Source organism: Mustela erminea, chromosome X (assembly GCF_009829155.1).
Source record: "Mustela erminea isolate mMusErm1 chromosome X, mMusErm1.Pri, whole genome shotgun sequence".
NCBI classification, from domain to species: domain Eukaryota; kingdom Metazoa; phylum Chordata; class Mammalia; order Carnivora; family Mustelidae; genus Mustela; species Mustela erminea.
In genome coordinates, this window is record NC_045635.1 from 21385490 (window position 1) to 21402976 (window position 17487).

At 40.2% G+C, this 17487-nt stretch overlaps 1 protein-coding gene and 1 long non-coding RNA gene across 3 annotated transcripts in view; one reads left to right on the plus strand and one right to left on the minus strand.

Annotated features, from left to right (window-relative positions):
* The window catches only part of LOC116583207 (melanoma-associated antigen B17-like), a 64760-nt gene that overhangs the window by 34026 nt on the left and 13247 nt on the right, over nt 1–17487 (plus strand). The window lies entirely within an intron of this gene.
* LOC116583217 overlaps nt 1–17487 on the minus strand; it is a 31278-nt gene that overhangs the window by 2200 nt on the left and 11591 nt on the right. Inside the window, exons 3-4 of one of the 2 annotated variants that reach the window (XR_004282654.1) lie at nt 5301–5424; nt 1153–1239 (exon numbers count right to left, since the gene is read on the minus strand). This is a non-coding gene — a long non-coding RNA (uncharacterized LOC116583217). The remainder of the gene's footprint in view (nt 1–1152; nt 1240–5300; nt 5425–17487) is intronic. The other variant, XR_004282653.1, reaches the window with a different exon arrangement.

The following is a 17487-nucleotide window of genomic DNA, read 5'->3' on the forward strand; positions in this document are numbered from 1 at the left end:
GAAACCCTGCTTACTGTCTAATTACCAAGTATTAATTCACCATCTGCTCTTTGGGAAACTCCATTGTAGTATGGGGGAATAGAAAGAAAAAGAAGACTGAGCCACTGTCCATAGATTTACAAGTCTAGGAGAAGCTGTCATCAAAGGAAGATGGTGAGATATACTCAAAGACCTAAAAGTCAACAAAAAAGAAGCAGTGAGGAAGAGGAGGAACTTCCAGATGAGAGCAGTCAAGTGTAGATTACCTGAGGCCAGGTAGTTTGGAGCTGTGACTCTGGAGGTCTTCAGAGGCAGAATGTGTTGGGCTACGTGAGGCTAAGCTAATTCTAAGCAAAGGACAGACATCAGATTATGTGTCTGGGAGTGGACAGACTGAAGCCTGGAATGTATTCTTCTTTTTTAAAGATTTTATTCATTTGACAGAGACACAGCAAGAGAAAGAAAACAAGCAGGGGGAGCGGGAGAGGGAGAAGCAGGCTTCCCACCGAGCAGGGAGCCCAATGTGGGACTTGATCCCAGGATCCTGGGATCATGACCGGAGCCAAAGGCAGATGCTTAACGACTGAGCCACCCAGGTGCCCCTGGAATGAATTTTTTTTTTTAAAGATTTTATTTATTTATTTCAGAGAGAGACAGTGAGAGAGAGCATGAGCAAGGAGAAGGTCAGAGGGAGAAGCAGACTCCGCATGGAGGTGGGAGCCCAATGCGGGACCTGATCCCAGGACTCCGGGATCATGACCTGAGCCGAAGGCAGTCGTCCAACCAACTGAGCCACCCAGGCATCCCCCGTGGAATGAATTCTTAACAGCAACCTTGGGAATGTGGGAAAACCAGAGACACCTCTCCACCTGAAGCAGGAATAGATGGGGTCCTGCACTTTTGTCCCACTGCTGATGAACACAGTGGACAAACTAGGTGTTTCGTGTACATCATATCTAAGAAACTTCTAAGAAACAGGGTTCTACTCTCTTAAAGTATGGTCAAGAAGCCACCAAGTTCACACTCTGCCTTGGATGAGGAGAGCCAGAGCCCACTCCATTGAAATGGCATTGTAATTAGGTTTTCTTGAGTACAATTCTGCAAATTCTAAGTCAGGGACCACTGAGCTGCATCTAACTGGGTAAGACTCATTCTGAAATTAAAATTACATACCCCTCAAATAGGGACAATTTTCTTGCCAGGAAACATATTGGCTATTTTGGTGTTTTCTGTCCTGCAGTGCATATTCTCTGACATAGGCTGAATGAAAGCAAACAAACAAAAGTATTACAAAGGTGTGGGTGGTATCACCTGGGACCAAGATGATCTGAGTAAAAGTTGTCATTAATAAGAGACCCAATATTTGCCAATCAGTGTACTAGATGCTCTATATACATGGATGGATGAAGGCCTTGGCCCTTCACGTCCCACTCTGGAATCCCTTAACGGTGTGGTATTTGAGACTGGCCTCCGAACAAAGACACGGATGAGGGAGCTTAACCAAGTGGTCAAGAACCAAAGCCTCCCTCGCAATTTGGGGATGAGGAATGACCCGGGATCTCACTATGCAGCAAGCACCTGCTGACGCTGAAATCCTCAGAAGCCCAGAGCACTTCTGTAAGAAGAAAGTGGTTCCTTGGGAGACACGCTGTCTTGGAACAGCAAAGATTAAAATAGTTCAGCACCGTTCTGTTGCCTCTTATCTCAGTCCTTGCCGCAGAGGAATACCTTGGTTTTTCCTCGCCTACTGGGGCTTCTAAAGTGTCCTGCCCGCCCAGTCATGCTGAGGGTTGCCCAGACTCACGAGTTAAGGTTTTGACTATGCTTTAATAGAAAGAGAACATTCTTTTCCTACTGAGATTCTGGAATCTACTGCAATGGTTAACCCAGAAAGAAGCTTTTATGAGAAGAAGATGTTCCTTCCCTGCTTAAGTTTTATAGGATCCTTTGGATAAACCTGATGTGATCTTGTATTGTGAAGCCCCTGTCACATGGTAGGGTCTTAAGAATGTCGTAGAATTTTAAGGCAGACTTAGCCTTGCCAGAAACGCCACCAGGAGTGGAGGAGATTGTTTTCATACCAAATTCTTTTTTTTCTTTTTAGATTTATTTGAGAGAGAGAGAGAGAAAGCATATGCAAGGGAGGGGGCGAAGGGAGAGGGAGGGAGTCTTAAGCAGACTCCCTGCTGAGTGCAGAGCTAAAGTGGGGCTTGATCCCATGACTCTGAGATCATGACTTGAGCTGAAATCAGGAGTCCAAAGCTTAATCGACTGAGCTACCCAGGAGTCCTGTGTTAGAATTTGTTATAATGCTCTTTCCCTGAGCATCTACTGTGTAAGTTTATGGGAGAGACCAGAGCTACTCATCCATAGGTGTCTTGCCCTCCTCTTTGGCTCACCAGTAGACTACGCTGCCCAGTTCACTTGTAGTTAGGAAGGGTCATGTGAGTACCCATGCCACTGAAATATAAGTGGAAGCATTTTTTTTCTCATTTCTGGGCCTATATATTTGACAGAGTGTATTCCACCTCCACACTTTTCTTCTTTTGCTCTATAGCGAGCACTGAAACCCATGTTTAGGTTATGGGTAGTGCCTGAATCACTGGGTCACGTAATAGCACAGACCCCCCCCCCAACCCCCGCTTCCAATCCACATCCAGAAATGCACCTTCATTCGATGAAGCTGTCAGACTTCACATTGTGTCTGTGGCATCAGCTAGCAGTTGCTTTAATACACACCTCCTATTTCTGTTGTTAGACTTATTTAAGTATTTTAATTACCAAGATAATGGTGATATATTCTTGCATCAAAATAATTCAATACAGAGAAATCACAACTGCCTACTCTACATCAAGCCTAGTAAATTCTGTAACAGCCTCTGTGGTGAATAAAATTAGCCCGTGACAGGTATTATCTTAAAAATAATTCTATACTTTTTTTTTTTTTCCTATCAGGACTCATTTATTTTATAACTGGGAGTTTGTACCTTTTGACTACATTCACCCATTTTACCCACCTTACTTTCCACCTCTGGCAAAAACCAATCTGTTCTCTGTATTTAAGCATTGGGGATTTTTTTTTTTTTTGGTTGCTGGTGGTGTTTTTTAAAGATTCTCACATATAAGTGAGATCATATGGTATTTGTCTTTCTCTGAATTATTTCACTTAGCACAATGCCCTCAAGGTCCATCCATGTTGTTACAAATGTCAGGATTTCCTTCTTTTTAGGAGTATGTAATATTTTATAGGTTATATATGATATATATAATAATATATTTAATTATAATAATTAATATAATCAATATAATATGTTGTATATTATGTTGTATATTATATTAATTATTATAATATATTTATATATTGTGTTATATATTAAATATTATAATATTTTATTACATTTATTTTATTTTTTTATTTTATTACATTTTATTTATCCACTCATCCATCAGTGGACACTGAGGTTTCCATGTCTTGGTTACTGAAATAATGCTACAATGAATGTGGGAGTACAGATATAGTTTTGGCTTAGTGTTTTCATTTCCTTTGGAGACACAGATGTGCTATTGTGGGGGCGCCTGGGTGGCTCAGTGGGTGAAAGCCTCTGCTTTCGGCTCGGGTCATGATCCCAGGGGTCCTGGGATTGAGCCCCGCATTGGGCTCTCTGCTCAGTGGGGAGCCTGCTTCCTCCTCTCTCTCTGCCTGCCTCTCTGCTACTTGTGATCTCTGTCAAATAAATACATAAAGTCTAAAAAAAAAAAAAAAACTTATTGTGACTTCAACATACACTAATCTTTTCTTCTGTCATATCTAATCTGTCATTAGTCCAAAAGAGTGTATATTTTTATCTCAGGCACAGAAGTTAGTACCACAAAGTTCATTTGTGTTTCTTTGTCTTATGTATCTCTGTTTAACATGTTTTATTTTTATTTTTGTTTTTGAAAAAAAATGGAATATAGTTATAACTCTTTTGATGTAATTGTCTACTCATTCTAGGTGCCTCCTTAGCGCAGTAGGCAGCGCGTCAGTCTCATAATTGTCTACTCATTCTATCAGCTATATCCTTATATCCTTTCTAGATAAATTTTAATCACTTAATTTTTATTCCTGCTAGTGGACATATTCTCCTGCTTCTTTGCATGCTGGGCAATTTTTGATTGGATGCCAAACATCGTGAATTTGGCCTTGTTCACACTTATCAAGCCCTGGTGTGTCAGATACTGTTTTTTCCCCAATACCTATATATTTTTGAGCTTTATTCTATAACTCAGACAAGATTCTTAGAAACACTTTTTTTTTTTTTTTCCAATTTTTGCTTTAAAGGTTTGTTGGGTGTTGCCAAACTGCATAAATCTAAGACAAAGCCTGCATCATGACAGAAGCAACTTTCTGAGTACTCTCTTTTATGCTCTGGGCATGATATGGTTTTCCATTCTGACTTGTGCAAGTAGGAAATACCCCATGTGGAGTCTGAAATTCTCTCCCTGTGCACCTCTCTCAGTCTGGGACTTTGCCCTGTGAACTCGAACTTCCTGGTCACCCTCTGACCCTCAGTCTTATCTTCTCAACTCCTAAGCTATGGGTTTCACTTTAACTACCATTCTCTGACCTATAGATTCAAGGCAACAAGCTGGTGCAATTCTAGGCTTACTTTTTTCTTTTCAGTCTCTCGGGGGTCACTGTCTTTCCTTTCCTGATGGCCAATATATTGGAAATGGTTGTTATATATATTTGGCACTTCTTCCTGTTCTCTTAATTGTTTCTGGCAGGTATCTAGATCCATTTCCTATTGTTCCATCTTCGCCAGAAATATAAGTAATACAATCCAAATTTAAAACCTTAATTTTTGTGATCAACAAATGCCTTCAAACTGTAAGCCATCCAATATTTGAAATACATTAGAATAAAAACTTGGATGGAAAGACTGTGGAACACACACAAGTATGTTTGTGTGTGGATATATGTATGTATGTGTATGTGTATACATATGTACATATATTCACAGACACATTTATGCATAAGAAGCAGAGTATAAACATTCAGGGCAAAATATCAAAAATATTCCTTTCCTCCTTGTGGAAAGGTATATGATTACTTATTTATGATTTCTATATTTTCCGACACTGATAAAATATATATGCATTTCCTTTATGTTTATAAAATTCTATAAATATTCAAAATATAATTTATATACCTTGCAGAGAAACTGAACCTATAGGATGTTTGTTTGTATATATATATACACACACACATACATACATCTCTGTGTATCTATGTATCTATCAATCATTCTAGAGAGATTTATTGTAGGTAATTGACTCACATGATTATGGAGGCTGATAACTTCCAAGATCTGCAGGATGAGGTGACAAGCTGGATGCTCAGGACAGCTGCAGGTTTAGTTCCACTATGAAGCCCAGCAGACTTGAAACTCCAGTATTTCGAGTCTAAAGATAGGGGGAAAAATGTCCAATCTCAAAGGCAATCAGGTGGGAAGAAATCTCTCTTAGACCTTGTTCAATTCAGGCCTTCAAGTGATTATAAGAGGAGTACCCACATTAGGGAGGACAACCTATGCATTTAAATGTTAATCTTATACAAAAACACCCTCACAGAAGCACCCAGAATCATGTTTGATCATGGCGCCCCATGGCCCAGTTAAACTGACACATAAATCTAAAATATCCTGACACTGAAATTAAACACACATTCTCAAAATTTACCTTTTAATAATTAGGAAAAAAATTTAAAATCTATGGATTGGGCTATATGCATTCAACCAACTTAAAGGACTCCATCTAGAAAGTTTTAAGTTATATTTTAAAAGCAGAAATATATACATATGCATATACCTACATATAACTTACACAAATCTTCTCTGACATGATTGGATTCATTCACTATATTCAATATTTATATGAATTGCGCTAGGCAACTAATCATGGCAACAACATAAAACACTGATCGCTTTTATTATATATAACAAACATATTTCTATGTTTGTTACCCAAGTTCATATAAAGACTGTGCTCTTTATTTTTTTAATTTAATTTTTTTTCAGTGTTCCAAAATTCATTGTTTATGCACCACAACCAGTGCTCCATGCAATACATGCCCTCCTTAATACCCACCACTGGGCTCACCTAGCCCCCCCCATAAAACCTCCTCCGCTCTAAAAACCTGTTTGTTTCTCAGAGTCCACAGTCTCTCATGGTTCCTCTCCCACTCTGATTTCTCCCAACTCACTTCTCCCAATGTCCGCTGTGTTATTCCTTATGCTCCACAAGTAAGTGAAACCATATGATAATTGACTCTCTCCGATTGACTTACTTCACTCAGCATAATCTCTTCCAGTCCCATCCATGTTGATACAAAAGTTGGGTATTCATCCTTTCTGATGGAGGCATAATATTCCATTGTATATATGGACCATATCTTCTTTATCCATTTGTCTGTTGAAGGGCATCTTGGTTCTTTCTACAGTTTGGTGACAGTGGCCATTGCTGCTATGAACATTGGGGTACATACATACATTGGGGCCCTTCTTTTCACTACATCTGTATCTTTGGGGTAAATACCCAGTGTGCAATTGCAGGGCCATAGGATAGCTCTATTTTTAATTTCTTAAGGAATCTCCATGCTGTTTTCCAAATTGGCTGCACCAACTTGCATTCCCACCAAGAGTGTAAGAGGGTTCCCCTTTCTCCGCATCCTCTCCAACACATGTTGTTTACCGTCTTGTTGATTTTGGCCATTCTAACTGGTGTAAGGTGGTATATCAATGTGGTTTTGATTTGAATCTCCCTGACGGCTAATGATGCTGAACATTTTTTCATGTATCTGTTGGCCATTTGTATGTCTTCTTTGGAGAAGTGTCTGTTCATGTCCTCTGCCATTTTTTGATGTGACTATCTGTTTTGTGTGTGTGGAGTCTGAGGAGTTCTTTATAGATCTTGGATATCAGCCCTTTGTCTGTAGTGTCACTTGCCAATATCTTCTCCCATTCCATGGGTTGCCTCTTTGTTTTTTTTTTTTTTTTTTTTTTTTGACTGTTTCCTTTGCTGTGCAGAAGCTTTTGACCTTGATAAAGTCCCAAAAGTTCATTTTCGCTTTTGTCTCTTTAATAAATGGTGCTGGGAAAACTAGACAGCTATATACAGAAGAATGAAACTCGACCATTCTCTTACACCATACACAAAGATAAACTCGAAATGGATAAAAGACCTCAACGTGAGGCAGGAATCTATCAAAATCCTAGAGGAGAACATAGACCTCTTCGAAAATGGCCACAGCAACTTCTTTCAAGACATGTCTCCAAAGGCAAAGGAAACAAATGCAAAACTGTGCAATTTAAAATATGTAATATTTTCACTGCTGCCATTAATTTCAAGTAGTAACTGAAAATGTATTTCTTTTTTTACTTATTTTCATGAGGATGATGTCAGATAAAGCAGATTTTCCCTCACAGACTATTATTTAACACATCTCCTAAGTTAACATGTGAGTATCTTTCACAAAGTAAAAACCACGGAAACAGAACTGGGATCCATGATTTACTTAATTCCCCTCTCCTACTGTCAATGCTGCTAACCTCTCCATTGTTAGTTACACATCACATACTTATTTTCTGGTGTCGAAATTCTTCTATTACAAAGTTTGCATTTATAAATTGTCCTGATAACAAAGGCACTAATGATTTTGTTCACATTGATATAAATTTCTATTATTTCACGCCCAAGTAATTTTCTCCCTGTGGTATCACCTGCTCCGTTAGTTTATTTTCCTTTATTAAAGAATTATATTTTCTCTTCTCCAGTGAGCATGTTTTATTTCTTTGCGTTTGAACCATGGCCTTCTTTTCAGAACTCATCAATTCTCAAGTTTTACCACATGCTTTTGATCTGAAGGTGATTCCGCAGATTCGCCATCACACAGGGCATATACATATTAGTTGGCAGTACAATTCTTAAACTACTTTACTTTTTCTCTTTAAAAGTTTGCCCGTATTCTCTAAAAAAGATGAAAAAGAATGAATAGACATCAGTATTTTCCCTGATACCATTTTATAGTTAGAGCAGCACCTGAATATTGCAAATGGAAACTCGTCCTTCTTTTTCCAATTTATCACCTTGCTTCTTTAGCATGCCTTTGCTGCAGAGCTAAACGATCTGCTGCTACATTCTTGCTTTTAAGTAGTTATACATTCCTACCAGATCATAAAGCAGTTGCTGTTATTTTTTTAAAAAGATTTACTATTTGGGGGGGGAGGCAGAGGGGGCCGGGCTGAGTGTGGAGCCAAACATGGGGGTACATTTCACGATCCTGAGATCATGACCCTGAGATCACAACCCAAGTCAAAACCAAGAGTCGGACACTTAACTGACTGTGCCTTCCAGGAGTCCTAGCAGCTGTTATTATTTTACATGACTATAACATATGCTATCATTTTTGCCCTCTCTGCGACTTGTGTGTTCCATATTCCTTTCTGAACATGGGCATATATATGTCTGCTGTATTGAAAACCCACTTTGCTCAATATTCTGTTTTGTCAAACTGGCATTAGATATTCAGATTCCATGTCCCTGAACACCCAACTCTCAATGAGCAAATTTCTTAACACCTCTGTATTTTACTCAGATTTGAACATCAAGGTAGGACAATCCTCTTACCATCTAACACTGCATCGCATCTTTTATATCTATAGTCTTTGAAAAATGTTTCTGTGTCATTTTCTTACACACTTTTCACTTTCCTTCATAACATGGCTTGATTTACTCATCAATATAATTCAGTCCCTTGAGTCTCAGAAACAATTTAAGGATATTTACAGTAAAAAGACTTTACAATAAAATAATATAATAATTTAAAATTTGAATGATTAAAGATAGCTTTTTTAAAAAATTAGAGTAGAAATGCTATGTTGAATTCAATGAAGACCTAATACACAAAATATCTGATGTAGATCCCTGTTTGGGAACAAAGCTTGGTCCTGTCCTTTCTAACATCCAACGTGAAAAGGAGATCAAAATACAGTAAGTAATTGATAAGGCCCATAAAACGAAAACAAAAGCCTTTATCTGACATAGCTCTTTTTCACACTACCAAAAGTGAAGGACAGAGAAAGAGAAAAAGAGAGAGATCCATTTGCCTTCTGTCCTTCAATGTCTGAGGAGGAAAGAGCGTAGGTGGCTCACCCTGCTCTTACCTCCTCCTTCCCGCAAATGTGGCATCTGTCACAGCAATAACATTGTCGCACAGGATTATTAAGTAAATGCAATCTAATTCAGATGGTAAAGTTTGAACACGCACTGATCTGACAGGGGGTAGAATTCCTGAAGCTTTTATTTTTTTTAACCCTACATGTATTGATTCATGTAACAATAACCATAATCAGGATACAGAACTGTTTTCTCACCATATAAAGTGTCTCCAGCACTCCCTACCTGAAGTCTCACCTTTCCCCCAAATCTTAAACCTTGACAACCATGGATCTGTTTCCATTTCCTATAATTTGGTCATTTTGAAAATGTTATAGAAGTGGGATTTTATGGTATGTAAATTTTACACTCGGGTCAGCTTTTCTGCTCAGCAAATAATCTCAAGATCCACCCAGAATGTTTCTATCATCAATTTCCCCTTCTCTTGGGCTCGCTTCGGCAGCACATATACTAAAATTTCCCCTTCTCTCTCTGTTTTGTTTTTTTTTTTTTCTTGACAGAGAGAGAGATCATAGGTAGGCAGAGAGGCAGTCAGAGAGAGGAGGAAGCAGGCTCCCCGCTTAGCAGAGAGCCCGATGAGGGGCTCGATCCCAAGACCCTGGGATCATGACCTGAGCCAAAGGCAGAGGCTTTAACCCACTGAGCCACCCAGGTGCCCCTCTCCTTCTCTTTTTAATGCTGAGGAGTAGTCCATTGTATTGATGTACCTGAGCCTTTTATACATTCCCCAGTTGAAGGACAGTTGGGTACTTAAGTTCTCTTAAATTCCGGACTGCTACAAAAAAGTTGCTATATGCATTTGTTCGTGACGTTTTAGCTGCTGCTTGATCATATGATAGGTGCGTGTTTAACTACACAAACCTGGCAAATTGATTTTAAGAGATCCTGGACCATTTTCCTTTCTCATCATCCGTGTATGAGCAATCCAACTGCTTGAAATCCTCGCTAATACTTGGTATTTTGAGTAATTTCTATGTCAGCTAGTACAGCAGGTAGACAGTTGCATGTCATCACTGCATGAATTCACAGTTCCTTAATGGACCTTCATGCGGAACATAATTGCATCTGCCTCTTTTCCATTCATAGATCCTCTTCTGTGAGATGTGTTCAAGTTCTATGCATATTTTCTAACTGTACTCTTTTTTCCTTATTGTTGTTCGGCATATTTTTTCTTATTTCGTTTGGGTCCAAGTGTTTTGTCACACATGTGAGTTGCAAACATATGCAAATCTTCCCGTCTATGGTCTTTATTCTCTGTCTTTCACAGTGTGTCTTGTAAAGCAAAAGGTTTTAGTTTTGAGGAAGTACAACTGATCAGTGCTTTCGTTATGGATCAAAAGTTAGGTCCAAAAATGCTTCACAGTGGAGGGAAGGCACAAGCCATTAACAGCTGTACTGGCTCTGGAGCCTGCTGTGAAAGGTAGATGGTGAGATCCCAGAAGGAAAAGGTCTTAAAGTTCCGCCCTTTTTTCTTCCCAGTGAGCCTTGGAAGACTGACTTTCTACTGCTACACTATAGGAATCAGAAGAAGCACCTCAGCCTACACAGAAGGAAGTTGTGGCATGGTGACTCCAGAGAATATAAAAACACCTAAAAACTATAGGTAAGTACTAGAATTTTTAATTATCATTTTAATAAACTATGAAGAATGGATGAAAAATAGAATAGTTATTATCATAGCAAATCACATGGTAAGACGAAGTAATTCATGGAATTTTTGAGATGATGCCTACATATATATGAACACGAAGTCACTAACACACACAGTTGGTAGGTGTTCTTACTATTCCATATATATCTTACTATAATTGAGGGTCAAAGGCACTGTGGCGGACATTGTGATGTTATGTAATATCAAAAGACTGGGAGCTCACAAAACGTCTGGTTCAGCACCTTATCTTTAGAAAATAAGTATTTTTTTGAAGAGGATACATAAAGTCTGGCTGATGAAGAGAAAGAACGGATAAGTCTGTTTATTATCTGACAGCCTGCTAGGGCCTGAATGTTTGTGTCCCCTCCAAAATTTATACATTGAAACCTAGTGTCATTAGGCCTTGAGGGAGGAGCTCTAGTGAAAAGGCACCTGAGGGATCCCTCACCCCTTCTACCATGTGAGGAAGTCAGCAGTCTGCCCCCTAGAAGAGAGCCTTCACCAAAGCTACCACACTGGCATCCTGATCTGAGACTTCCAGCCTCTAGAACAAGAGAAATTTCTGTTGTTTACAAGCTGCCCAGTCTAGTATGTTGTTACCAGCCCAAATGGACTAAGACACGACACTTCACCTGTCTTGTGCACTATGCCTTTTGCTGCAGATTCTTTTTCTTTTTCTTTTTCTTTTTTTTAAGATTTTATTTATTTGACAGACAGAGATCACAAGCAGGCAGAAAGGCAGGTGGGGGGTGGGGGGAAGCAGGCTCCCCGCTGAGCAGAGAGCCCCATGCGGGGCTCGATCCCAGGACCCTGAGATCATGACCTGAGCTGAAGGCAGAGGCTTTAACCCACTGAGCCACCCAGGCACCCCTTGCTGCAGGTTCTTCTTCTCACATGTGGCCTGAGCAAAATCTCAGAGCTTGGAGGGAGGTGACATTGCTAGAGAGTCTTACCAAGGGGCAATGGTCACATAGGAGGACCTGCCTGGGGGAGGACTGAAGTGACCACAAACTGCAGAACAGAAGCATTCCCACATCCTTGCCTCTGCTTTCAGATCTGAGAGGAGCCAGGCAGCTGTACTCAGCCTTGGATGAGTGGTAGCCAGGATCTAGAAGGATGTCAGGTCACTGCAGCAACAGCAGAAGCATCCTTCCTTTCCTCCTCTCCTCTTTTCTGGTGTTCCCCAGATGCTGCCTGCCACTAGGACACAAAGCATTCTCCAGGCCTCTCAGATTCCCCCATCCACCACTCAGGGCACTGCAGATTCGTCATGCAGCAGAACTGAGGAAGATGCCAAAAGCCAAGAGGATGAAAATCCAAGCACTTCACAAGCCCCACCTGGCACAGAGAACTCATGCAGAGACCCTTTAACCAAGAAGGCAGCTTAGTTGATGCAGTTTCTTTTGCTCATATAGATGATTAAGCAGCCCATTACAAAAGCACACGTACTAAAAAAGATCAACAAAATGTGTAAGGACCATTTTCTTATGATCCCGTGGAAAGCCTCTAACATGTGGAGCTGGTCTTTGCCCTTGACTTGAAGGATTCTGACACAACTAAACATTGTCCTCGTTATCAAAACGGTTTCACCCACCATGGGAACTAGAGTGCTGCCAGTGGTTGCAAAAGACTGGTCTCCTGATGACCTTCCTGAGCATGACCTTTGTGAAGGGCAGTTGTACCACTGAAGAGAGAATCTGAGAATTCCTGAATATGACGTAGATATACGCTGGGAGAAAGCCCTTCATCCATGGAGAGGCCAGAAACTCATTACCAGAGATTTGGTAAAGGAAGGGTACTTAGAGTATCAAGTGAGCTCTTGATAGTGATCCTACATGCTATAAACTCCTGTGGGGTCCAAGAGCTCAAAGGAACCAACAAGATGAAAGTCCTGAAATTTCTGACCAAGGTCAATGATATGGCCCCATTTGTGCCTATGCCAGTATGAAATCTTGGTGAGATGAGCAAGGGAGAGCCTGAGCCAGAGCTGCTGATGCTACGGCTACGACTCAGATACAGTTTGGGGTCACATCCAGCAGCTTCATTAGCCCTAGTAAGGTCTTAGGCCAGTTCTTCACTTTCTGGTTGAATAGGTCCATCAACCGTATAAGTAGTGAGGGGCTGCTGCTGGGCAGGTGGGAACACATTACACACCATCATCATATTTGCTTTACCAGGTAACTTGGAGATTTTTCTTCCTACTTTCCACCCTTCCTTCCTTCATTTCATGCTTTCCACTTAGTTTCTAAATGTTGTTCCTTTAAATAGAAAATTTAAACAGCTTCGGAATGTAAGCTTATGAATCACCACTTTGATTATACGTTATTGTTTTGCATCAAGTTTAGGAGTAGAAGCTATGTGGTTTCGTAAAACCAACTGGGAAAATTTCCATCTTATTTTGTGATCTAAAACAGAATAATGTGGCAATTGAGTAATTGCTTCTTTGGAAATATGAATGGATTCAACAGTAAAATTGTTGTGCTTAAGAAATAGTGAGGAAGTGAAAAACAAAGGCTCAACTCTTGAATTCCCTAAACGTTCAGTTTGTTGCTCTGAAAAATTTGAACACACACAGATCTACTTAGCTTACTCAAGAATGCAGGAGAAATTCAATTTTAATAAATTAGATACTGTGTTCATTGGCTCATTCATTCCCTAAGCATTAACTGAAGATCTGCTTTTGGGAAAACACCACTCTATTTCTGGGGATGTTTGGATTTCTATTATCGGAGCAGGTGGATGTTGGTGGGGTATTATGGTAGTTCAGAGGGATAATATAAAAGAAGAAAACAGGAGGTGGGAACCTAAGCAAGAGCAATTTACTTTAAACATCCTGAGACAAGTCTATTCAGGGTTTTGATAACTGCAATTCTTCTGCGGTTCTGGACTTCAAGTTCTGCCCTGTGGTCTGAGAGGTAAGGCTGTGGGAGTGGTGAACTGGTGCCAAAACCTCACATGACGTGTCTCAGAGTTGAGAGGCTAAAGCCCGCAATGCAAAGTAGCTCTCACAGTTATACATGGATCCTGAATAAGCTCGGGAGAATGTTTCTATTGGAGTAGGCAAGGTATGTATTATGGGTACCTGTCCCACTACATGTGATAACCATTTGCAAAGTATTTCTCTATAGTCTCCACTGCAAACACAGTCTGCCTTAAATTTAAAAAGGAAGGATAACATGTTTCATAGATCCACACATAAAGATGTAATGTGGCCAGGGGGTATCCTTAGTTAACAACTACACCTAGAAGTCTAATCATTGGTGGGTGGACCTCATTTCAATGATAATATTTGAATTTTGAGGTGTTGTTGTACTTGGATCAGGCTTTTAAGGATATTAGATGGGAGAGATATATTTTGTATCAGGTAGGGACATGAGACAATGGGGCCTAGAGGATAGAGTGTGGCATAAAGAACTGTACTGGGGCCCATGATTCCCCACCTCCCAATGGCCATACCTTTGCATACTTGTATCTTCAAGTGTAGCGCTTATGGTTGGACTGACAAAAGTGTTGGGATGTCACTCCAATAATTACATTACATGACATGACATGTTAAAGGTAAGACAACACTCCTCTGATAACAGACACTATGTAAGACACCATATTGCTGTCAGATTTGCTCTTACTATCTTGCTTATTTTTGAAGAGGAAATCTGCTGTATTTTGAATGGCCTATGGAGCCGGCAAAGTGGCATGAAATTGCAGGCTAGGTTTAGGTACTGAGGTTAGTCCCTAAACAACAGTCAGCAAGGAAAATACCTTCTAAGTCCTAGAGACAAAAGGAAATTAACTCTGGCAAACAAAATGAGTTTGAGAGTGGATTTTCCTTGGTCACTTCCAGTTTCCAGTCTAACAAGTAAGGAACTTACCTTGTCACTCCCATTCTCCCAACAAGAAACCAACTGCGAACTGGCGATTCTTATATCCATCAGAGAACTGAGGTCACAACGCTAACTGCTGCCCCCCAAAATGAAGAGAGGAACTGGATGAATAGAAAATCACAGCTCAGGGCGCCTGGGTGGCTCAGTGCGTTAAAGCTCTGCCTTTGGCTCAGGTCATGATCTCAGGGTCCTGGGATTGAGCCCTGCATCGGGCTCTCTGCTCCGCAGGGAGTCGGCTTCCTCCTCTCTCTCTGCCTGCCTCTCTGCCTACTTGTGGTTTCTGTCTGTCAAATAAATAAAATCTTAAAAAAAAAAAAAAATCACAGCTCACTGGATCATAAGTCCAAGAGCAGAAACCAGGGCTGGAGCTGGCACCAGGATTGGAAAACTTAAAGTGTATTTCACAAATTTCTGGAGACTCACTGCAGAGTAGCTTCAAGTTAAAAACTCTAGGCAGGTCTAGTCTAATAGGGACCCCAACACTTTTCTAAGTTTTACTTCCAGGAGCCCAACCAGGTTCTTACAGCAATAAAAAAGGTCAGATATGTCATTGTATTTCTAGAAGGAGAAAGGACAAAGCAGCCAGTTTGAAAAATGCCCAAACTGATCTGTTTTTCATCAGAAGACTTTCCTACAGAGAAACTATTTACCAGAGCCAAACTGAGTAGGGTTTTATTAGAGCCTAAGCCATGTGGAGGAGGGGAAAATGCCAATTCTAGATCCTCTAGCCTTCTAAGAGGAGAAAAGGAAATGCCACAAAATAGGCCCTCTTTACTTACTGCTTTAACTAAGGCGTGAAAAAACTGAGAAGTACTTGTGAAGTCAGAACCGAGGGGCACAGGCTCACTATAAAACCAAGACCTAATCAGATTACAGAACATTCCCCCCCACCTCATGTCCCATCCGTCACTACCACATCAACAGGGCTCCTGTCTAATAACAAAGGATTACAACTGAAGAAGCTGTACATCTTGGGCCTTATTTAAGAAAAACAGAGAAGATGAAAAGGACACCAGAGAAAATTTAGTCTCCGACAATTGCAGCTATAGCGAACAATAAAAACTGCCTGACTCCAGGCCAGAGAATCATAAAATCTTTCACCCAGTATATTACATTTCAACGGCAACAACAAACATTATAAAGCATACTAAGAGACAAAAAAACATAGTTTGAGGAGGGAGAGGGCAAGCATGAGATCTAGAATCAGATATGGCAGACATTATGGCATTGTCATAGCAGGAATTTAAAATAACTATGAGTAATATGCTGTGGGCTATAGTGGAAAAAGGAAAACCAGGCAAGGATAAGTAAGGGGTAATACGGGCAGAGAGATGTAAGATCTAAGAAAGAATCATAAAACAATGCTAGAAATAAAAAACATTGCAAAAGAAATGAAGAAAGCCTTTGACGGGTTCATCAATAGGCTGGACATGGCTGAGGAATGAAATCAATAAATTTGAAAACATGTCCACAGAAATATCCAGATGAAGCGTAGAGAGAAAAAAGAATGAGAAAGATGGAAGAAAAGAGCCAAAAACTGTGGGACGACATAAGATGTAACATTTGTGGGGGTGCCTGGGTGGCTCAGTGGGTTGAAGCCTCTGCCTTCGGCTCAGGTCATAATCCCAGGGTCCTGGGATCGAGCACCGCATCGGGCTCTCTGCTCTCTGGCTGCTTCTCTGCCTACTTGTGATCTCTATCTGTCAAATAAATAAATAAAATCTTAAAAAAATATATGTTACATTTGTGTAATGGGAATACTAGAAGAAGGAGAAGGAGAAGAATACTAGAAGAAAGAGAACAAACATATGAAATAAAGACAACTGAGAATTTTCCAAAATTAACAACAGATCCTAAATCAACAGTCCAAAGAGCTGTAAGAATGCCAAGCAGTATGAGCAACAGAAACTACACCCAGGCATGGCATACGCAAACTGTGGAAAACCAGCCCAAAGCAGAAATTCTTGAGAAAAAGAGAGACACAAGGGTAAGAATCACATTGGCCTTCTCCTCACAAACAGGCAGGCAAGAAGAGAGTTAAAGTTTGAAAGATTTGAAAAACAGAACCCTACCAACCTAGAATTCTATATTGAGTACAATTCTCCTCTCAAGTGAAGGAGAATAAAAGATGCTCACAGACAAACACAGACCGAGGAAATCTGGTACCAGGAGACCTCCCTTGCAAAAAGTGTTAAGAGAAGTTTTTCAAGGAGAAGAAAAATAATATAGGTTGGAAACTCCCATCTATATAAAGGCAAAGGGAATGCCAGAGAAGGAATAAATGAAGGTAAAATTTTTGTTTTCCTTTATTTGCTCTAACAGATACTAGTCCAAAAAAGAAGAGACAATTCCGTAATTACACCTTACAAGGAAGTGGGATGAATGACAGCAAGTTTATGAGAAACAGGAGGGAGGGGCTGGCACTACCTGCGAATCTGTGGCCCATCATTAGAAAGTGGACTTGGGTGAGCTCTAAATGCGTATTCCCGAAGTGAGAGCATCCACTAAAAACAAGTAAAAATAATTGCTATGCTGAAGAGGAGAGAGAAAGGAATCATAAAGTGCTCAATTATAGCCGGAGAAGGGAGCAAAAGGGTGAAAGATAAAAAAGAAACAAAGAACAAGAGCGGCAAATAACAGGGACAAAATGTAATGGTAAGTATAAATCCAACTATAGCAAGAATTACTTTAAAAGTCAGTGGTTTGAATACACTACTTAAAAGAATACAAAATCTCAGAGGGGATAAAAAAACAAGACCA